This window comes from Chiloscyllium plagiosum, chromosome 32 (assembly GCF_004010195.1).
Source record: "Chiloscyllium plagiosum isolate BGI_BamShark_2017 chromosome 32, ASM401019v2, whole genome shotgun sequence".
NCBI classification, from domain to species: Eukaryota; Metazoa; Chordata; class Chondrichthyes; order Orectolobiformes; family Hemiscylliidae; genus Chiloscyllium; species Chiloscyllium plagiosum.
The window spans coordinates 33,188,457-33,212,522 of NC_057741.1; the positions used below are offsets into that span (position 1 = coordinate 33,188,457).

The 24,066-nt window shown below is 39.8% G+C and overlaps 1 protein-coding gene across 8 annotated transcripts in view; it reads left to right on the plus strand.

Annotated features, from left to right (window-relative positions):
• The window catches only part of ccser1 (coiled-coil serine-rich protein 1), a 1,299,391-nt gene that overhangs the window by 702,426 nt on the left and 572,899 nt on the right, over positions 1 to 24,066 (plus strand). The gene's annotated exons all lie outside the window — the stretch shown is intronic.

A 24,066-nucleotide genomic window follows, 5' to 3' on the forward strand; every position in this document is an offset into this window, starting at 1 on the left:
TTTCAGTTCAAATATTAAAGTTAAAGTTTGTTTTTAACCATGCAGCAAAACTGATTATTCATTCTAAAAGAAAATTAAGTGTACAGGGTTGCATTCTCTTCTTTAGAAGATAATAACATATCCCTGAACAGTTTAGTGATGTACTAAGTAAGTGCTGCACTGTTGGAAGCAGTCTTTTGGACATGCTGCTAAACCAGCAAATAAAAAGAAACAAGAAAGAGAATATGCTACGATTCATTTTGGGTGCAATTAATGGAATTTTATACATTTTTCAATAGATTTAATTCTCAATATTTACAAGGAGCTGATGAAAGCAGATAAAAGCTTTTCTCTCAGGCCTGCTGCGAATGGCAAACCTGTTAGTCTTCGGTGTCCGTGACCTGATTGGTTGCTTCATCCATTTCTAACTTTCCTCTCACCCTCCTCAGTCAGCTACCTGTAAATATTGAGATTTAAATCTATTGGAAAATGAAAAAAATTTCATTAATTGCATACAAAATGAATTGTAAGCATATATTCTTCCTTATTTTTCTTTATTAGCTGGCTCTAAACTTTGTTAAAAAAACACCAAATCTGAAAATTTTGAGAGAGAAATGTGAGAGGTTGAATGCTTGTCACCACTGTTAAATTTTAATTAATTTCTTAAAGCCTTCCCTTCACTAGCATTGTAGCACATAACCCACCTGAGCTGTGTAGCTCCTAACCTTCCAGAAATAGCCCTCAAGTCTTCTGCGAGGTCTTAATCTTGTATAGCATCACTTGAACTGGGCAGAGTAGCTGTACTTTGCTGTAGGATAGAGCAGGATGGTGAAGCAGTGGGTAATGTGTTGGTTCTGCTTCCCAAGATGTTGGGTACTGCTATCTCCAGGAGATCATTCTTGCCTTGCCCATGGTCTTGGTGTTTTGGTAAATATCTGGTTCGACATAGAAAGGCACATGAGGTTCTTCCCTGGTCTTCAGATGAAGAACGGAGCTTGCTCATGTTCACTGAGAAAATACCTTCCTCAAGAATGCAATTTGCTGATAGATAACTCCCTCAAAAAAAACACACACACACACACACAATTTCTTAACCCTTATTGGAACAAGCCCCATACCTACAAACAATTAACAGCCCTAAAAAGCCAGCATTTATTGCTCATCCCTGTTGTCCACTTAGAGTCAATCACATTGCTATGGGTCTGGAGTCATATGTAGGCCTGACTGATTAATGGTGGCAGATTTCCTTCCCTAAAGGTCTTTCATGAACCAGGTGCTTATGTACAACAATCGGTGGTAGTCACATGGTCGCCATTTATTCCAGATTATTTTAATACATTCAAATATCACCATCTGCTATGGTGGGATTGGAACTCATCCCCCAAAAATTAACCATGGGTTCTGGATTGCTAGCACGTTGACATTACACTGCAAAATTGCCTTATCATTAGCAAAGCAGAGGGTTATTAGAACAATTCACATTATCACCATAAAGCCACTTTTGAAATCTCAGATTTTTTTTATATTGAATTTAAATTTCACCCTTTGCCATCATGGTCAGACCTGAACCCATGTCCCCAGAACATTGACCTCATAACCCAGAACCTCAGGTTAATGACATTAGCACTGCACCAGGAATGTCCAATTTTATTCTGCCATTCAGTAAGATCATAACTGATCCAATTGTGGTCTCAACTCCACTTTCCTATCTGTCTCCCAAAAGCCTTTGATTCCCTTGTCAATCATAAATCCCAAAATCAAATGCATTCAATGACTTAACTTAACTGATTGCTATGGAAAAGAATTTCACAGTCCAAGGACCTTCTGAGAGAGAAAACAAATTCGCAAATCTATCTTAAGGAGGAGTTATCTCATTCTTAAACTGGGTCCCCATAGGGCAGCCTCATCTTTATACCCACCCTATCAAGTGCTTCCAGGATCTTGTATGATTCACTTTGCAGCCTTCTAAACTGAAATGAGTAAAAGACCAACCTTTTCTCATGAGGATGATTTGAATTAACCTACTTTGAACCTCATAGACATATTCAATACATAGAGCAAAACTGTACACTGTTCTCTAGACATGGTCTCACCAAGTCCCTGTTCATTCCTAATTGTTATATTCTATTCTTGCAATAAACACCAATGTTCCATCTGCCTTCCTGATGACTTGATGTATCTGCAAACTGGCATTTTGTGATTCATGTACTAGGACACCAAGATCTCAGACTTCTGCATTTCTCTTCACTTTTTTAATCTGCTTTTCTGTTCTTCCTGCCAAACTAGACGAGGTCACATTTCCCATGTTATACTCCAGTGCCAAATATCTGCCCATTGACAACCTATCTTCATCACTTTGTAACAAAAATAGAAGTTCCTGGAGAAAGTCAGCAGGCCATGGCAACACCTGTGGAGAGAAAGCAGAGTTAACGTTTCAGGTCCAGTGACCTTTCTTCAGAATGGTTCCTTGTAAAATTTGACAACCATAAGTGGAAAACTTGGGGAACCTTCAATGGCTTGTGATGGTCCAGTGAAGAGGTGGTGCTCCACAAGTGAAACGTGAGGAACAGCTCAACTTGTAGCTGTGGCCATTTCAGTCAGATGATTGCCTAAATATTGAACACCTGCCCTAAAAGGCCCACTCCAGATGGTATCTCAACAATGTATCAGCTGAAGCTGTTGAATGGATTGTTAACCTCGATAATGAACTATGACTGTTCCCCAGTTGTTTGAAATCATCCCTTATTACCTCACTAGTGGAGAGCTGAACTGCAAAAGGAAGCTATAATAAAAGAGATGATTTATTTTCTGTCCTTGTCCGAATACAGCTTGCATATTAGTTTGAGGATTAGCTTGGATGTCATACAGTACAACAGAGTTTGGAAAATTTCTTTCTAACAGAATTTATGTGGCCTACAGAACAGAATGGTGCAATCAACACTGGTAGCACAGATAACATAACTAATAGTCAAAGGAGAATGCTCACTGTCTATTCTTAAAACAAATGCTAATTTTCTTCTAAATTAAATTGTGGTGCCTTTTAACCCATAGGTATATTTATTAAACAATCACCAAAGTGTTCTCTCTCTTAGCATGTGATGCTTTTTCTATCTCATAGATAATGTTTTTTTACCACATAGATAATCTAATAAGAGTAATGAGCGTCTAAATGACTTCATAAAAAGAAACAAATTGAAAGCATGCAACCTGGTTTGTGTTATCAGGGAATTAATTGATGATTCACTAAGAAACTGTGCGGTTGCTTTAATAGATGGTCATTTTGTTGTGTTGTGTCAATCAGGGTCCATTGTGACTTTATGCGACAGCATAAATTGGTGTTAGTGAGTCAGCTGTCCGATTTATGTTGCTGTGCAATTTTTAGTTCCATCAACTTTATTGACAGCCATTTTACACAATCAAATGAAATCTAAATCTGCCATCACCATGTCTGTCTTACTATTATCGCAATGTCAAAGCATTCCACAACGTTGTGCGAATGCATACAACCCGGCAGAACCATGTCAACAATAAAAACAGAGGATAGGAGAATGATGCTGGTGTAAGGTCATCGTTCTGATGCATTAACTCTCTTTCTTTCTCACAGTTGCAGCTTTACCTGCTGGATATTTCCAGAATGTTCTGCCCTTATTTCAGATGTTCATTGCTCACTATATTTTGCTTTAGGATCTCTTTCCTGGTTTCTCTTTTGAGGTGGGGCAAAAACTTAAAACAAGCGATCCATTCAGTTACAACATTCTCCCAACTTCCTTTTGGCTTTAGAGGGAATGAAGATTGAGATAAATAAATGGTGGATTCAATATCTTCATTATACGTTCCCATCTAAAGACACAGCCATACTCATGGTGTGCTGGACGTTTCTGTAATAATGGTAGAGGATGTGCTGAATAAAGTGATTACTTTTCTATGCAAAGAGACAGAGAGTCCTCCACCTGCAAAGCAACTCATACCCCCACCCTAATTCAGTCCTCCCATCTACCCCTCCATGCCCTCCAAAATGCTACCTGTGTGCAAATTTGTGTCACCTCCATCCCCTACACCACCTCTGTAACTGCACACTCAGTTTCCACCTTTGACAGACCCCAGCCATTTGAGGATGAAAGGAAGTACTTAGAATAATCTAATACTGTCAATCATACAAACATGATGTGGAGGTGCCGGTGTTGGACTGGTGTGGACAAAGTTAAAAATCACACAACACCAGGTTATAGTCCAACAGGTTTATTTGGTAGTACAAGCTTTTGGAGCATTACTCCTTCCTCATGTATCTATTGGGGCACGATCATAGGACAAAAGTTATAGTAGAAGATCAAAGTGTCATACAACTGATGCAATTTATTCAACAAACCTAGATTGCTGTCGAGAGTGTGGTGCTGGAAAAGCACAGCAGGTCAGGCAGCAGCTGAGGAGCAGAAGAATCAACATTTCTGGCAAAAGCCCTTCATCAGGAATGAGGCTTGTGAGCCAGGAAGGTAGAGAGATAAATGGGAGGAGGATGGAGCTGGGGGAAGTGTAGCTGAGAATGCGATTGGTTGATGGAGATGTGGGTAATGGTGATAGGTCAGAGAGGAGGGTGAAGCAGAAGGGTGAGAAGGAAGATGGACAGGTAGGAAAGGTCATGAGGGCAGTGCCGAGTGGAAGGTTGGAACTGGGATAAGGTGGGGGGTGGGGAAATGAGGAAACTGGTGAAATCCACACTGATGCTGAGGGGTTGGAGAGTCCTGAGGCAGAAGATGAGGTGTTCTTCCTCCAGGCGTCAGGTGGTTAGGGAGTGGCGATGGAGGAGGCCCAGGATCTGCATGTCCTTGATGGAGTCATTTTGGGGAGTTGAAGTGTTCGGACATGGGGCGGTGGGGTTGGTTCGTGTGGGTGTCCTAGAGAGTCTTTAATTAAAGACAACAGCAATCTAGATTTGTTGAATACATTGCATCAGTTGTATAATGCTTTGATATTTGACTATAAATTCTATGACCTATGATCATGCCCCACTAGCTACCTGACGAAGGAGCAATGCTGCGAAAGCGTGTACTTCCAAATAAACTTGTTGTACTATAATCTGGAGTTTTGTGATTTTTAATTTCATACAAACTTGATAGTGAAAAATCTCCCTTTCACATCTCCTCATATGGGTAATATCTGCTAAAAACAAACAAACCTTTATTCAGAACACAGATGAAAGAGCACAGATCCTTTAATAGCATTTTAAAACTTTCAATAAAATAGAATCCCTGCTGAGAAAAGAACATAGGAGAGGAGTAAGCCATTCATTCTCTTGAGCCTGATCTACAATTCAATGAGATCATGGTTGATCTGTCGCCTAATTCCATATATCCGTCTTTGCCCAATATCCCTTAGTACCTTTGCTTAACAAAAATTATCTGTCACAGATTTAACATTAACAACTGATCTTCCATCAACTGCCATTTGTGGAAGAGCATTCCAAACATCTACTGCTCTTTGTGTGGCAATCTCTTTTTCACATCTCTCCTAAACAGTCTGGCCCTACTTAGCAGTCTATGCCACCTAGATCTAGAATCCCCAACTAGGGGAAATAGTTTGTCTACCCAGTCTTTTCCTGTTAACAGATTGAAGACTTCAATCAGTTCACTCCTAAGTCTTCTAAATTCTAGAAAAATAGGTCTAATTTATAAAAAGTCTCTTTTCATAACTTAACCCTTGATGTCCAAGTATCATTCTTATAAATCTATAATCTACTCCCTTCAAGGCCACTATGTCTTTGTGAAGGTGTGGTCTTTGGATCTGCACACAATATTCCTCGCAGGGTTGATTTTGAAACTGAGCCAAGCATTTATAATAATAGCTCTTGGTGAAATGTTAAGAATGACCTCTGCATGACCAGAAGGCAATTTTTCTATTGTTTGATAGCAGATAGCCTGTCAACTCTTTTTAAAATGATGACACATGAACTGTTATACTTCTCGTGCATGAAAGGTGGGTTTTCTTTTAAAGTACTCCATAAATTAGTGTCTCTCAAATAACAGGTGAAGGCCCTTTCAGCAGCTAAAATTGAGCCTGTTTGTAATCAGCACAGAGTCCAAATGGTGAGTTTGTGTTACGTGCAGTGTAAATCACCGCTTGTCTTATCCTCCTACAAGCAAAAACTGGAACTGTCAGAAGACTCCCTATTTAGGTCCAACTCCAATATTTTAATATATCCATTGAGTCTTGCCAATTCTGTGAAAATGGAAGATTTGGAGTAGCAGAGGACAGTATCAGGTGGTTGTGGGATAGTTACCTTCACGGTGAATTTTAAAGAAGTCTGGCCACGTGGACATCAGTGGTAAGGTTACCATTTATTGCACGGACTGGATAATAATGAAGGAATGGCATTGGATATCAAAGTGAGAGCAGAGTGTGGTGACAAGGAATAATTGGATTGTTGGTGTTCCGATGCATTGGCTGATGGAATTGTTGAAGAAGTTTTGGAGAGTTGCTGGATATATCTTGTGGATGGTACTGTAACCATGGTGCACCAATGTCAAAGGGTATAGATGCTATTGGATGAGGTGCTGATAAAGCCGTTATTTTGTTATGGACACAATTGAGTGTTACTACAGTTTTATCCACCCAAGCAAGAGGTGAGTGTTCCATCACACTTATGACTTGTGTTTTTTAGGTAATAGAGGAGACAGAAACTGAAACACTTACTACAGGATAGCCACCATCTGAACTGCTCTCTGTTTCTCGTCCAGTTAGATTTCTGAATAATCTTGATCCCTGGAGATGTTGATGACTGTAAATTCAGTGAAGTTAATATCATCAAGTGCAATGTGGAGATGGTTGGGCTCTTGGCTTGTTGGAGATGATATTCAGTAGCATTAGGGTACCATATGTGTTACATCCTATTTAACAGTCCAATCCTGAACATGGTTTTACTGAATGTGGGTATGGTCTGCTTTATCATGTGAGAAATTGCGAAATGTGTTGAATGCTACAAAATTAGCGACCAGATCTACTTCAAACCTGATAGTGAAAGGAAAGTTGTTAAGAAGAAGCTGAAGTTGAAACTTTATTGCTGGAACAGCACAGCAGGTCAGGCAGCATCCAGGGAACAGGAGATTCGACGTTTCGGGCACAGGCCCTTCTTCAGGAATGAGCAGAGAGTGAACAGAATCCCCAAGTGGAAAATGAAGTGTTGTTCTTTGAACTTGCGTTAAGGAACACTGCAACAGATCTGGGACAGAAATGTTGGTGTAGGAACACAGTGGTGTGTTGAAGTGGAGGCAGTGGGAAACTCTGGGTCATGTTTTACAGACAGAGTGTAGGTGTTCAGCAAAGCGGTCATCAAATCTGTGTTTCATCTCCCCCGATATACAGGAGACCACATTCTGAGCAGTGAATGAAATAAATGAGTTGAGAGAAGTGCAGGTAAGCTGCTGCTTCACCTGGAAGGTGTGCCTGAGGCCTTGGATACTGAGGTTGGAGGAAGTAAATCGGCAAGTAAGTCACCTTGTGCAAGACCAACCCCTTCCCACAAACGTCACTTCAATATATTACCACCTTTCCTGAGCTGTTAACAGTTCTGATGAAGAATCGCCAGACTCGAAATATTATCTTGCTTTCAAAGAACACAGAACATTACAGCACAGTCCAGGCTCTCTGACCCTCAATGTTGTGCTGACCTGTGAAACCAGCCTGAAGCTGAACTAACCTGCATTGTTGCATTATCATCCATATGTTTATCCAATGGCCATTTAAAAAGACATTAAAGTCGGTGAGTCTACTACAGTTGCAGGCAGGGAGTTTCACGCCATTACTACTCTCTGAGTAAAGAAACTACCCCTCTGACATCTGTCCTATATCTATCACCGCTCAATTTAAAGCTATGTCCTCTCATGCTAGCCATCACTATCCGAGGAAAACGTCTCTCTCTGCTAACACTATCTAATCCTCTGATCATCTTTCACATCTCTATTAAGTCACCTCTCAACCTCTTCCTTCTAACGAAAACAGCCTCAGGTCACTCAGTCTTTCCTCAGAAGACCTTCCTTCCATACCAGACAATATCCTCATAAATCTCCTCTGCATCTTTTCCAAAACTTACACATCCTTCCTATAATGTGGTAACCAGAACTGTACGCAATACTCCAAGTGCGGCCACACCATAGTTTCCTACAGCTGCAACATAACCCCATGGTTCATATGCCTTCTTAACAATCCTATTAACCTGGGTGGCAACTTTCAGGGATCTATGTACATGGACACGGAGATCTTTCTGCTCATCCACACTGCAAGAACCTTACCATTACCCCAGTACTCTGTATTACTGTTACTTCTTCCAAAATGAATCACCTCACACTTTTCTGCATTAAACTCCATTTGCCACCTTTCAGCCCAACTCTGCAGCTTATCTATGTCCCTCTGTAAGCAGCAATATCCTTCAGCACTGTCCACAGCTCGACCGACCTTAGAGTCATTTGTAAATTTACTAACCCATCCTTCTACGCCATCATCCAGGTCATGTATAAAAATGACAAACAGCAGTGGCCCCTAAACAGATCCTTATGGTATACCACTAATAACTGAACACCAGGATGAACATTTGCCACCACCACTCTCTGTCTTCTTTCAGCTAACCAATTTCTGATTCATACCACTAAATCACCCTCAATCCCATACCTCCATATTTACTGCAACAGCTTACCATGGGGAACCTTATCAAACGCTTTACTGAAATCCATGTACACCACATCAACCACTATACCCTCATTCATCTTCTCAACCATCTCAATAAGCTTTGCGAGGCACGACCTGCCCTTCACAAAACTGTGTTGACTATCCCTAATCAAATTGTTCCTTTCTAGTTAATAATAAATCCTATATCTTATAATTCTTTCCAGCACTTTACCCACAACTGAAGTAAGGCTCACTGCTCTATAATTACCAAAGTTGTCTCTACTCCCCTTCTTGAACAAGGGGACAACATTTGCTATCTTCTCTGCTCATTCCTGAAGAAGGGCCTGTGCCCGAAACGTCGAATCTCCTGTTCCCTGGATGCTGCCTGACCTGCTGTGCTGTTCCAGCAATAAAGTTTCAACTTTGATCTCCAGCATCTGCAGACCTCACTTTCTCCAAGAAGAAGCTGAAGCTGAGTGAGCCTTGGATGCTCCCTTGAAGGATTCCTGCACAATGTCTTGGGCTGAATCAGGTTAGTCCTTCACACAGGAAATACTGGTCACCACAATTTAATCCTCTATAACCATTTATTACTGAAGCGCTGTATCCAAATTTTGTGGATCATGTAATAATTGAAAGAAATGTTGAGAGTGAGGAGGTGCATCTGAGGTGCTGCATTGATTGTTTCGAGTTGCTGCATGCAAATCTTGCAACAAGTAATGCTTCTCCTGACTTCCCAAAGCCTGTTCATCATCTACAAGGCATAAGTCAGGCGTGTGATGGAATACTCCCCAATTGCCTGGATGGATGTAGCTTCAACAACACTCAAGAAGCTTGTCAAAACTCAGGACAAACCATCTCGCTTGATTGGCATCACATTCACAAACATTTAGCTCTCCACCACCGATGTTCAGTAGGACCAGTGTGTACCATCTTGAAGATGCACCTGCAGAAATTCACCGAAGCTCCTTATACAGCAATATATTTGAAAAATTCTGATATTGCACTGAAGAGTTTGTGAATACACGAATGACCTTGCCAACAAATTTAATTTCTCTCAATCGTTGTCTAGGTACGGCTCACAAATGTTGGGCAACCTACAATAGTATTAACAAATGCATTTATATGAGTCTGAATGCCTTGCAAGAAACTGAAAAATGCTGATGAAGCAGAATTGTTTGTGTCATTACAATGAGTTGCTAGTTTTTCATTTGCATCAACAAATAGTATTCTGACAGACTATTTATCTCGTAGCTAAGTCATCCCATGAATTATTTTAAACAAAAGTTAGAATGATCGGCAAATTGCATTTGTTTCTTCCTTGCAAACTTGCTAGGTTAAAGGTCATTCCATGATATTGGACAATGCTAACCCATTCAATTTCCATTCTGAATTTAATGATGGTTTTATTCTTGGATTGTGAGCCAGTTTATCCAATCAAGGAACATTTTTTTTAAAGAATTCTTTTACGGGATCCGGTTGTGAACTAGACCAATGTTTATTGCCCATCCTTAATTTGGTGATGGTGAGCTGTCTTGTTGAACTGCTGTCATGTGGTGTATGTTGCACTCATAATGCTTTCATGGGCAGGAGTTCCAGGATTTTGAACCAAAGCTAGTGAAGGATTCAGTTCGAAGTCAGGATGGTGGGTGGCTTGGAGGGGAACTTGCAGGTGGTGGTGGTGCTCCCTGCATCTTCCAGCCTTGCCCTTATGGTAGAGGTCACAGATTTCAAAACTGCTTCCTGGTTGAACCAGTTTTAGTGAGCCATTGCAGTGCATATTGCAAGTGATACACCTGCTGCAACTGAGCATCGCAGTGAGGGGGGAATGAATGTTGAAGATCGTGGATGCAGTGCCAAGCAACTGGCTGTTTTGTCTTGGATGGTATCGAGCTTCCTGATTTTTGTTGGAACTGCACTCATCCAGACCAGCGGGAAGCAGTCTATCACACTCCTGGCTTGTGTTTTGTATGTTATGGACAGGTTTTGGGGAGTCAGACTGTAAATTAGTCCCTGTAGAATTCTCATTCTTTGGGAGACTAAACCATATGCGGATTCCATTCTCTGAGCAGCAGTTGTGAGTTCAGTGGGTTTTCATAGCAATTGATTGTTTGCTGTTGGTTCCCAAATGACTGATGTATTCCAGTCACTTGCCTCACTATTCATGATTGAATTTGAATGCATCAACGGCAAACAGATTTCTTGCATTTCTGTAACATCTTTCATGAGCTTTGGACACGCCAAAGTTTTGCACTTCATCCGGTATTCTTGAAGTATAATCACAGAGTGAGCTCCCACAAACAGCAGTGAGAAAAGATGATTAGATAATCTATCTTGGTAACATTGTTTAAAAAGACAATATATTGGACAGAACATCATGGTGAACTCTCTCTTGCTTTTCTTTGAAATAATGCGGCATGGCAATAAAATGATATTCTGCATCGCAGTAAATCTACTGAGGCTGTGCTGCCAGTTTGGAGTTTTACTTGATAGAATAGCAAGCAGGAAGCTATGAACTAGAGATGAGAGTAACCTCCCTGATTTCATGATGTTTGGAAATTTGAGTGGCATAAATTGGACAGAGATTCAAGCCAGCTTCTCCAGTCGATATCCCATGCAAAGCAAGACTCCAAGCAAAATCGTTTTTCTGGAGTTTGGGTAGCAATGTACTGTTAACCAAAGTTGACTCTTATTGCAAAAGGGACAGTAATAGTCATAGAGTCATAGAGATGTACAGCATGGAAACAGACCCTTCGGTCTAACCTGTCCATGCTGACCAGATATCCCAACCCAATCTAGTCCCAATGTTTTGATCTGGATTGGGATTGTTTGGATCTTTGATTCTGAAACTTGTTAAAATGTACAATAAAAATGCTAGTTTGCCTTAGGTGCTGAACATCTTCCAAACGTTCTAGGATGGTTTCCAGCAATTTACCTTTTTCTTAAACTATATTTGAAAACGTACATGAAACACAGACCTTGGGATTACAGGTAAAGAGAAGTGGATTGGGACAAATTGAATAGCTCTTTCAAAATCTGACCTAGGTGTGATGGGCTGAATGGCAGTATGAGTATGTAAAGTTCATAAAAGTTTTAATTTTTTGCTTTTGTTTGTCCCTTGCTAAAATATGACTTCTTTGTATTGTTAAATCTTGGATCCTAATTCATTCAGATTTAATACCTGTTTCTGTTTTAACATGTCAGCTTTTACTTTAATCTGGAGGGTAGAATATGGGACAAAATTATGTCTCTTTATGTTTCATCTTCAGTTTTCCTTTAGACAACACTGACGATTTCTGTGCTTATCAAGGTGTGTAATGCTGATGCGAGGTGAATGCAATTTTTTTTTTGGTGACAGAATGACATTTCCTATTTCCCAAATTAAATAGCTTGAACCATAATATGTATGAGCAGAACCAGGCCATTTGGGTTTTCTCCACTATTCATAGAGATCATTGCTGATCTGATCATGTGCAGCTCCACTTTCTTGCCTCTCCTTCATAACTCCTGATTCCCTTACAGATTAAATGTCTGTCCATTTCTGCCTTGAATATAGTTAATGACCCAACCTCTACAGGCTTCTGTGGTAACAACTTTCACAGATTTACTAATGGGTGACTCCTTGTTCTGATCCTAGATACCTTCTGGTCCTAGATTTTCCCACAAGGGGAAAGCAGCTGTGCACTTTTGTTTTTTGCATTAACATGTATGATTGTTAACTTGCTTACGAATTATTGATGATGTATACTGCAAACCTTCAAACGTACACCACGGTGTTGCATCATTTAAACAATTTTCTCAAGCGCACTGTTATAATCCAGATACACTTGAACTTCAGCACCTGGAAGAAAGCTTTACTAATCTACCTGGTCTTCCTGCTGTCTGATTCCTCAAGTTATTTGACCATTAATCATTGTTATTGAATATCTATTACCATCACGGTAGAGACTGACAGTTTTAAACAAGATTTGAATCTCGTGACACATGAAATATCAAGTTTTCATATTTTAAAACTTTTCCTGTAACAAACGAACCAAATCAACATTGACTAAACAATTTCTAGTATGCAATGAATTCTCTGAACTTTAGGAAAGGATACTGCTTATTAATACTTTAACATAACTGACAATGCCATGCCACATACATGTAAGTGCCAACACAGTCTCCAAAGGATTGCCATCTTTACAGGATACGGTCCACAGCCAGTCCCATATAATTTGCTCTTGTTTTAGTATGTTTGATTTTATTTGTGCTGAAGTTGTGACTTGTGACATTTCAGAAAAACACTTCATGCAGGGGATCTTGAAGCTGACTCTCTGTTAGTATTCTGAATGAGAATTGCTCCTTTTTTTTTTATGATTAGATTAGATTACATTACATTACAGTATGGAAACAGGCCCTTCAGCCCAACAGGTCCACACCGACCCGCCGAAGCGCAACCCACCCATACCCCTACATTTACCCCTATACCTAACACTACGGGCAATTTAGCATGGCCAATTCACCTGAACTGCACATCTTTGGACTGTGGGAGGAAACCGGAGCACCCGGAGGACACCCACGCAGACACGGGGAGAACGTGCAAACTCCACACAGTCAGTCGCCTGAGTCGGGAATTGAACCCGGGTCTCTGGCGCTGCGAGGCAGCAGTGCTAACCACTGTGCCACCGTGCCGCCCACTGACACATGGCCAAGTCAACTGAACAAGTCACCTCTTAAAACAAATTATGATGTCCAGTGACTATCAAAAGGCACTACTCTCAGTGTTTGGAGAACTTCCAAATTGACAACTATTCTCTTCGACCATTCACTATAGTTATGACTGATTATCAATGTAACTCCAATATTTTTATTCCATTAGCTTTTATACTTTTGGCTGACAAAAATCTATCAGTTTGCATTTCTGTCCCACATTGCTGGGGGAAATGCTTTAAAATGGCCAACGAAGATCAATGAGGTATCAGTAGGATTTTAGTTTTAAAAAAAAAGTGATGAGTGAGGTTGGCACTGAAAACATAATTTTGTAGCTTTTGGAGTGCTCTTACCTGATTAATAAAGGTGGGAGTAGTTTTTATAAATTTTTTTTACAGAATATTTTGTGTTTCTGCATGTGTATGTCCCAATCTTTAATTCATCAGTAGTTTAAAAACTAAATAAAAGTGACTTTGTTTATCGTGCTTTCTCTTTTCTATTTGTGTAATTTGTGATCACCTGGGACAGCTTGATGATATCACACCTGCTGTATTTCCTCATAGTGAACACTTTGATTAGTTACAGTCCCAGTTGATAGTGATTGAAAGGACGTTCTTACCAGTGAGAAAGAAAGTGTTTTGATGACACTTACTGTGTGGTCATTGACTGTATATGATCACTAAATGAAAAATCTGGCCCAGTGTTTGGTGTGGGTTCTTGAAATACATGTAGTCCAGACCAAGTATGGTAAAAACAGCTTTCCTTCTCTTCAGAAGAATGAATGAATAAGATGCATTTTTATGATGATTGACAACAGTTTCAGTCATGAGGTTCTAGACATTTCTAATTGAATTCAAAATCTACCATCTGCCATGGTGGAATTGTCGGTCTGAAGAACATCACCTGAATCTCTGGATTACTAGTCTGACAATAAACCACTAGGCTATCACCTCTTCTCCTTGTTTTTAGGGCTGGTCGCAGTATCTGCTTAGGGCTGAGCATAAATTCACCCATTTTGACACAATATGCTCAATGTGACACTGACACGATCAGATGCAGCAGTGTTTGGATGCTGTATCCACATTGACTCTCTGTTTGAGTTACTGTGGGTTTTTATTTTCCTAAGCCAATTTGTTTAAAATTGGCCCCACTTCATTGCGCCCCTGAAAAGTACTTTGTTTCTGGCTAGACAGCAGGAGCATAATGCATTTAAAAAAAAATTACATATTGTTCAGGAATGTATTGCTAACTACAGGATTAGCAATTCCATCTCCTTAAAAGCAAATTGTTTTTAAGAGATGGTTCATTCATTTGATTTTGTTCTGTGTCAGATGCAAGGAGAGCTTCAAGTTCAGATGAATAAACAGAATGCTTCCAGATGCCTTGCATGTAGTGCTTTTTTGACATGCCGCAAGTCACAACCTCAGCTCAAATCAGATTGAACATATTGCACCTAAAATAATAACAGACGTATGCTGGAAATCTGAAATAAAAGCAGAAAATGTTGGAAATATGTGGTCAACCTGGTGGTTCAAAGGAAGAGTCACTGATCTGAAACATGAACTCTATTTCTCTTCCCACTCATGCTGCCAGACCTGTTTTCAGCATTTTCTGCATTTATATTTCACCGAATATTCTCGATACATAAATGGACTATTTAATTGGTGAATTGTACTTTCTTGCCTCCATTGTTTATGAATTTATCAGATTTCGTTGTATCAAAGTGTTTTCAAGCCTTTTGCACAATCTATTACTATTTATGTAAGAAAACCAGTTTAAAAGGTATCACAGTGCTCACAGTAGCACACTTGCTTCTGAGTTCAAAGAAACTCTAGGCCAACTTCATTCCTCCATCAATAGCATAAGCAATCATGTCACATCTTGCTGTGCAGTAATTGGCTGCTGCCTTTCCTGCACTACAATACTTCAAAAGCAATTGATTGGCTATAAGACGCTTAACATTTGAGTGAGAAATTTGTCCTCATCTCTGCCTGATAATGAAGACCTGTTAATTTTTAAACAATCACCGCTAGTTTACTTTCTTCTTTGGTACAATCCTCCACTCTGCCCACATGGTTTATGTTGTGGTCTTGTTAACTGTAACCATGGCTTGGATAGATTCACACCAATTTTTCAAATTGGCCTTAACCTAAAATACTGATCCCAAGTGAGGATGGATGTCCACATTTAGCTTTCTGCAGAAGATAAACTCAATCTTGATTAACAGTACAGATTTAATACATAATATTTAGGGCGGCATGGTGGCTCAGAGGTTTGCACTGCTGCCTCACAGCACCAAGAACCCTGGTTCAATTCCTGCATTGGGTGACTGTCTGCTTGGGTTTCCTCCCACAATCCAAAGATGTTCTGGTCAGGTGAATTAGCCATGCTAAATTGCCTATTGTGTTAGGTGCATTAGTCAGCGTGAATATAGGGCAGGGGAATGGGACAGGGTGGGTTACTCTTCAGACAGTCGGTGTGACTTATTGGGCCGAAGTGCCTGTTCCCATACTGTAGGGAATCGAAACTGGTTACTCAACTTAAGAACAAGTTAAATCACTGTTAGCTGCATGGACACAGAATGTGCACAACTGGAACCAAACCGAAGGACTCAACATTAAATTCTCCAATTTCAAATAGCCTCCCTTCCCATTCCCTGACTCCCTTTCCAGCCCCTCCCTTCTACTCCTCCCTGCCACCAACCGGATTCATTCCTCCCATTGACCAACCAAGTCATATCGTCTACCTGTCTTCACCTAACCCCACTTCACAACCCCCTTTATCTTCAGCTCTCACGATACCCACTCCCAGTCCTGAAGAAGGGTTACACCCAAAATGTTGACTTCTACACCTGTTGATGCTGCCTGTCTTGCTGTGTTCTTCCAGCCTCCTGCCTATCTACTTTGGATTCCAGCGTCTACCGTTCTTTTTTGTCTCTAACCAAGTTTGTTCCACTGCGAAGTCTCTTCAAAGGAAGTTTGAAGAAGTTCCTTCCAGGAGCAGCCCTTCACAATCTGATAAGTAGAGCCTGTCTCACAATGTCAATTAACCCTTTCAAGTACTATCTTCTACAACTACCCTCAAAAGTGAAACAATCCATATGATTAGAAATGGTAATTAAGAAGTCCATATTAGAGGAGCAGAGAGAGCAAAAGGCTGGAAGAGCTTACAGAGTTGAGGAAAGGGACAGCCAAAGGGTACTTGGAATTAAAGAAGAAAAACTTTAAAATACCTTTATCAATTCAGCAGTATCTCAGTAAAGTGATGCTGGATTACAAAATCAATCCTGGGTGGTGGTGGGTGTGAAGTCATAAACATCAAATCCATCTGATATCAGCTTGTCCAGGTAATAACATTCAGGTAAAACAAAGACCTGTGGTTGTTGCAAATCTGAAACAACCAAAAACACAAATAGCTGGAGAAACTCAACAGGTCTGTGGTATCTGTGGAGAGAGAAACAGAGTTAAGCTTCCTGGTCCAATGGCCTGTTCATAACATTATGTTATTAACATTGAAAACATTCTTCATAATGTTAAGAAGTAAATGTTCTGTAATTCTGCAGTTTGTTCAAATTAATGTCATGGATTGACAATTCTTTTTATTTTAAAGTGCAGTGTTAGAACTGACACCCAGTTCTTCAACATTAGCTCCCCATAAAGAAGTGTAATTTTTTATAGATGAATATTTTAATAGACTACTTCTCCTGATGTTCTAGAATCTCTGTGACATCCTACAAAGAGGATTTCTTGGATTCACCTGCTTCAGTCAGTAAGAAAACCAACCCAATGTGTGAAAGTAATAGATTGATCAGACCTTTGATTTTTCACTTGCCTTTAATAAACTCAAGGAAATTAGTTGTTTGATTTTGAGCCTTTCTTTAAACCTGTTTCAAGCATAGGACATTATTTGAACAAATGAAAACATGTCCCTTGCCAGGCTTGATAGGTTTCTAGTCACCCTCATCAATATTTGTTTTATCTTTTTATTTGCTTTTTGAGGACAGTAAGGGAATCTTAAGATAGCATTTCTTTTGGTAATGAAATATGACTGCAGTCTTAAACAGCAGCGCTTCTGTAATTAAAATGCCATTTTCTTTTGGATATGAATGTACCGTACCTCAATTTTGACGACTTAAAAATGAGTCACCCAATAGCCTGACAATCTCTGCATCAATTTTGATTGAGTAAATTTTGTTTACGAAATACAACTTACCCAGGCAGTTTAGTTATACACTGCATTGGTGTGGAGTGATATGAAGAATAATTTCAGCTTCAACTGATGCTCTATCCTTTGCTCCAAAGGACTATTGAATTCATCCAATCCAGCTTGATTCAAACTACTCACTGCTGGAACCACCTGAACCGAAATCCAGATATACCTGAAATCTGGCACAACCTCCAGAGACAATAGTGTCAGATTTGAGGTATTGTTCCTATAATTGGGTAAACTTATGTGTGTACAACACACATCGAGCCACGGTCATTCAAATCTGCAAGACATGAAGTTGGTAGTGCTATTTTCTGCATCTTTTGCCTGTGCTTTCAAATTTCTCTACTTGCATTATAACAGAAGTAGTTTGGGCCACAGCTTGGAAAACTCTGGTGGCACATTCAGCAGATACACCCACAAGCATCCTCTAATAGCCAGTCAGTTAGTGGAAATACCAGCAAGAGCATAAATCAAGCATCTCAACATTCCAGTTGAGTAAGGCTATGTGATAGAAGCTGAGATTGCAGTGCAGAACATGGGCCAGTGGGCCCATCATTTCTATGCCAGCTGAACAAGAGCTCTCCAGTCTTAATACCAACCAGCTCTTAGCAAGTGGGCAAAACTTGGCAGATGGAATGTAATGTAGGTAAGTGTGTAAAGATTGTGTTAAAAAGTCTTTGACAAGAGGAACAGAGGAACTGGATACTATTTAAATGGCAAAAGTTTCAGAAAGCTATGGAACAGAGGGATTTGGTAGAGCTGTCCAAGAATCACAAAAACCTAGTATGCAAGATCAGTGGGGTAGTAGGGAAGTCAATTGGAATGTTAGCCCTTATTTCAAAGGGATTGGAGTTTAAAAGTTATGGAGTTTTGCTAAAATTATACAAAACACTAGTCTCACCATAAATGGAATACTAGGAACACTTTGGTCCCCTTATCTAAGGAAAGATATACTAGGGTTGGAGATAGTCCTGAGACAGTTCACCGGGTTTATCCTGGGTATGGAGGGACTGTTTTATGAAGAGAGGTTGAGTGGGTTAAACCTGTCCTCACTGGAATGTAGAAAAGTGAATATGCAAGATTCTTAGTGGACTTAGTGGATTCTTAGCAGGTTGAATGCCTAGAAGTTGGTTTCCCTTGTGGAAGAATCTAGGAACAGAAGGAATAATTTCAGATTAAGACAAAGGTGAAAGGAATTTCTTAGAGAAGTGAATCTGTGGAATTCTTTACTTCAGAACGCTGTCAAGACTGAGATGGACAGATTTTATATCAGTCAGGGAATCTAGGGCTCTAAGGAAAAGGCAGGAAAATGGAGTTGAGGATTATTAGCCATGATACGTGAATGATAGAGTAGACGTAATGGGCTGAATTATCTACTTCTACTCTTCCATCTTATGGTCTATAGCCTTGTAACCACAAATGTATATACAAGTGTCTGCCTCCACCACTTTTTCAGGCTCTGGGTACCAGTCATTCACTGGTTGGGTGAAAAACATTACTCAGTTCTGGTCTCATCTTCCACCAGTTATTTTAAATCTCTGCCCTCTGCTTTTATAGGAACAGGAGTAGGCCACCGAGCCTGTTCTGCCATTTAATGAGATAATAGCTGAAATGTAGTTTCTTTCCTCAGAGAGTAATAAGGGTAAGGAATGCTTTACCTGCAACTGTAGAAGATTCGCCAACTTTAAGTACATTTAAGTCGTCATTGGACAAGCATATGGACGTCCATGGAATCGTGTAGGTTAGATGGGCTTCAGATTGGTATGACAGGTTGGCGCAACATCGAGGGGCGAAAGCCCTGTACTGCGCTGTAATGTTCTATGTCTATGTGACCAACTCATACATGTGCCTTTTGCCAATATCCCTTAATTCATTTTCTTAACAAAACAATATCCATTTTAGATTTAAAATTAACAACTGATTGATAAGAGATAAAGGGCAATGATGTACCAAACAATGAATATCCCACCTCCCTTTGATGGGGTGGTGGGCGTCAAGCTCAGCATCTGCAAAATACACAATTAAAGCATTTTCAGCCTGAGATGCCTTGAGGATGATCGATCTTGGTAATCTCCTGAAGACCCCAGCTTCACCATAAATCAGTTTTACATCTGCAGTTTAGATTTGTCTGTGTTGGTAAAGGAAATGTCTTAATTAATCTTCATCTGTCAGTAACATTCTGTTTTCTGTTCATATTTGACACCTTTTATTACTCAGAATTTGCCGGAACTAACGCACTTTATGTCTACTTTGGTTCGGAAAAGCAGGGAATGAATGGCTGACAAGTCAATATGGGAAAAATGTGTCACTGAGAAGAGGAAGTCCTTTCAAATATAATGTTTAATGATGTTGAAGACAAATGAATGTTGCACGCACAACTCATTTACTTCTCCTAATTACCTAAATATAACACTCATACTGTCGTGGTGTCAAAACCCAATGATGATAATGCAAATTCTGTTCTCATAGTAACCAGTTTAAGGTTTGGTTTTGATGGAGTTAGGAACCAACAAACTACATGTTCTTAATTTAAATTCATGGGTTTTACCCAAAATATCAGAGTTGATCTTTTCACTATGACCTCTGAAATTCAAGGAACTGGCTTGGACATGGTGGCCCGGGCAATCAAACAACCAGTGGGTGCACACAGCTTGGACTCTGACAGAAAGAATTAGTGACATACAGAAGGACTTCTAGAGCCTGTCAGATCAGATTCTACATATTAGAGAATGGAGAAATAAGTCCAAGGGCTGCATTTTTATGGAGCCGGGTTAACTCCAGAGATCTTTAAAAGTTGCGGGTGGAACACAGATGCAGATATGTCACCCCATTATTTCCGACAAAGAAGGCAATTAAGTGTGAATTGGTGGGCAAAAAATCTGAATGAATCAAATGTTTTTGAAATTAACATTGAGTTCAAACTGATGCCAGTTTTATTGGTCTAAGAGCCTTGCCTATATATAGGACTGATGAATTTATAGCTTAGACATAATTACTCATGAAGGGTGGATAAGACTTGTTTAGGTATCACAATTTGAAGTTGTTCAATTCTCCAGTTATCTAAAAATAGAAAGAAATAGGCTGTGGCTGTCAGAGTTCTAATATAAAAGAACTGAATGGCGGACTGCTATATTTTGCAGCCTTTTGTGGTAGCTCATAATATAACCACTATAATCTGTTCCTGCAGTTATAATAGAATTCATTATTGACATTTCCCAATGGTTCTTCTTAAAACTGAGTTCTTCATGAATGTTTGGCTGAGTTTCCAGTGTCCTGAAGGACTTATCTCTGTGGGCTGGAGCTGAGTTCACAATTTGATTGACAGTTTAGAAAGGAGTAGCGCTCTTTGGAGCAATTATTGAATAAAATTATGTTTTCATAAATGATTAACCTCTTGAGCAGTTTTGAAATACCTGAATGGGTTTCATGGGCTGAGATTTTTGTTCATTTCAAATATGTGTATGAGCTCTATTAGATTGTCACCAGCTTAGTTTTTATCATCTCCAGTTGTTTCCTCAGATATTCTCAAATTGGATAGAGTGTGAGAAGCAATGGAGTGTCATCAGGACATGAGTTGGAATTGGATGAGTGAATTGACATGGTGGTAGCATTTAGGTATGAGAAGTCATAGCATAAGAAGTTGCATGGAGGGGACATTAGTACTGGGTGAGGTAAAAAGCTGAAAACAACTTGTAAAACAACTGGGGTGAAACCTCAGAGAACTGAGGTGGGCCTTCTAACTTGCCTGCCTTAACACTTGCCCACCACCTTGGTAGCCTCCAGTTGGCTTCTATGTTCAGTGAGGGCTAGCCCAAACCAAACTACCTTCCCAGAGTGGAAAGTGAATGTGATAGAGCCCTTTATGTTGTGGCTGCTCTGCCAAGTTGGGGAGCTAGTGCCTGGGTCATGAAAATATTACCCAAAGATGTCCAGAGAAAGTGGTGAGTGCAGGTACAGTTATGACATGTAAAGATATTTGGTAAGTTCATGAATAGGAAAGATTTGGATGAATATGGGCCAAGTGGACGCAGGTGGGAACATGGTCGGTGTAGACCAGTTGGACTGAGTGATCTGTTTCCATGCTGTACAACTCTATAACTCCAAGAAGATGCTGGAAATCTGAAATGAAAATGTAAAATGTTGGAAATGTTCAGAAGATCAGACAGCTTCTATGGAAAGTTGAGAAGGAGAGTTCATGATGCAGTTCCAATGAACCTGTCATCTTTTGCTTGACAATATCATCCACGTTCCCCATTGCTTCAGGCTAGCTGGATCTAAAATCTTCATCAATATACTTATTGCCACCAAGCTCCAATGAACAGCAACCCTAGCTTTTGCACTCTGCAAACTTGAGTCGCTTTGAAGTTTGTATTCCTAACTCATACCAATTCCTAATTGTCTACCACAACTGAGCTTAGTGCCTGATTGTGACACTCAATCCAGCAATACATCAAGTTTAAAATTCTGATCCCTGTTTCTAAATCCTTCCTTTTGACTCACTCTTGCCCCATCTCTGAAAACTCCACCAGTCTCTCAAAACCTCCAAGAACCTGGCATTCCCTCAGTGCTGGCTTCTGGTGCGGACTAAGTAGAAAAAATGTGATATTATTATTGGATGAGATGGATAAAAAAACACTACATTGTATTCCCTACAGTATGGAAACAGGCCCTTCCGTCCAACAAGTCCATACCGGCCATCCAAACAGTAACCCACTGCCCTACCCTATATTTTCCCCAAACTAATGCACCTAACACTATGGGCAGTTTATCATGACCAATTCACCTGACCTGCACATCTTTGGATTGTGGAAGAAAACCCACACAGACACGGAGAGAATGTGCAAACTCCACAAAAACAGACTCCCAAGGCTGGGATCGAACCCAGGACCCTTATACTGCGAGGCAGCAGTGCTAACCACTATGCTGCTTCTAAAGATGAAACTAAAATCAGTCTATCATCATTGCATACCAATTAGTTGATTGAAAAATTTATCTTTTTGAGTGAAAAGGTTGGAAGCTTGAAATCAGAATTCAGTAGCTTTGTTGGCATTTTGAGCTGAACTGTTCAAGGTTGCTTGTGTAGATAAACTCAACAGGTAGAGAGGCTTTGAAAGAGGAAGAGACAGTTTTTTTTATCCTTACAAGTTCTCTGGTAACAGCACTTACAGATTACCTGCACATATCCAGCAGAACTGTGGTTAATTTCTGAAAACTCATGAGCCCTCTTTGGCTGAGAACTCTCTCTGTAAGGTTGTTGTTTCTCAGAGATTTTCTTGGAGTTCTGTTGAAAATGGTGTTTCAGCCTGTCTTACATAGATTAATACTCAGTTATCTACTATCCTAAAATTCTTGCATCATACTTGTATGTCAGCTATTTGGTGAAGTAGGAAAAGCTATTTTCACCCATACAGATTACTGCATATTACCACCCACTGTTATATGCAAACATTAGATCTGCAGACACACAAGAGTCTAGTATAGTATTGAACTATTCAGTTACAAAAGTAGCATATTTTCACGTTATGTTTCAAGCAGCTGAGTTAATATGGAGACAATAACTGGCATATCCGCAGATACCATGCATGGTACAATAATATCATGAGCATATTTCTTAAAGGTGTACTAATGTACTGACTATGAGAAATAACATGACACTTACTATCACTACTCATAGCTCCAGACCATAACATGTGAATAAAAGTGCATTCTGCTGTGGCAACTTGGGGTCTCTGGGTAAACTGTGACACACTAACAGTTGACCAATTATGATGCCTTGTGCAGTCGATGCAGTGTCGCAATTTTAGATCTATGCGGTGGAAGGCAGACTGTGGTAAAGATTGCTTCAGTCTTCTTGATATGTCATAGAGTTTTCAAACCTTTCATTTAGTTTTGGATCTCTACTCATCAACTTATTCAGTGTTAAACTAACTACCTGAAAGCAACAAGGGATCAGTTTCATAAATGAATGTGGTCTGACATTCATTTGCTTGTGTTAAAGTCAATTAATGAATTGAGAATTATCTACTCTGACCTCTGTGAGTTCCTGATGAATAATCTTGCTCTGAACTTGGCTTGCAGTTTATATTTTTACTCTGTTGTCTTCACAATATTATTTTGTTTGCATGATTGGTGAGACCAAAACATGAAAAATGTGCATAATTTTGTTGCACTGAAATAATTCAGATATTTCAAATTTAAGTACAAATTTGTAAACACAATTGAAACAGATTTAGCAAATACTAATTTTGTAAAGCCAGTATTCCTTTAAATTCATTTATAATTAATTACAAAATTCTTCAATTATCATTGTACTGTTAGACCATATAGAGTCATAGAGATGTACAGCATGGAAACAGACCCATCGGTCCAACCCGTCCATGCCGACAAGATATCTCAACCCAGTCTAGTCCCACCTGCCAGCAACCGGCCCATATCCCTCCAAACCCTTCCTATTCATATACCCATCCAAATGCTTCTTAAATGTTGCAATTGTATCAGCCTCCACCACATCCTCTGGCAGCTCATTCCATA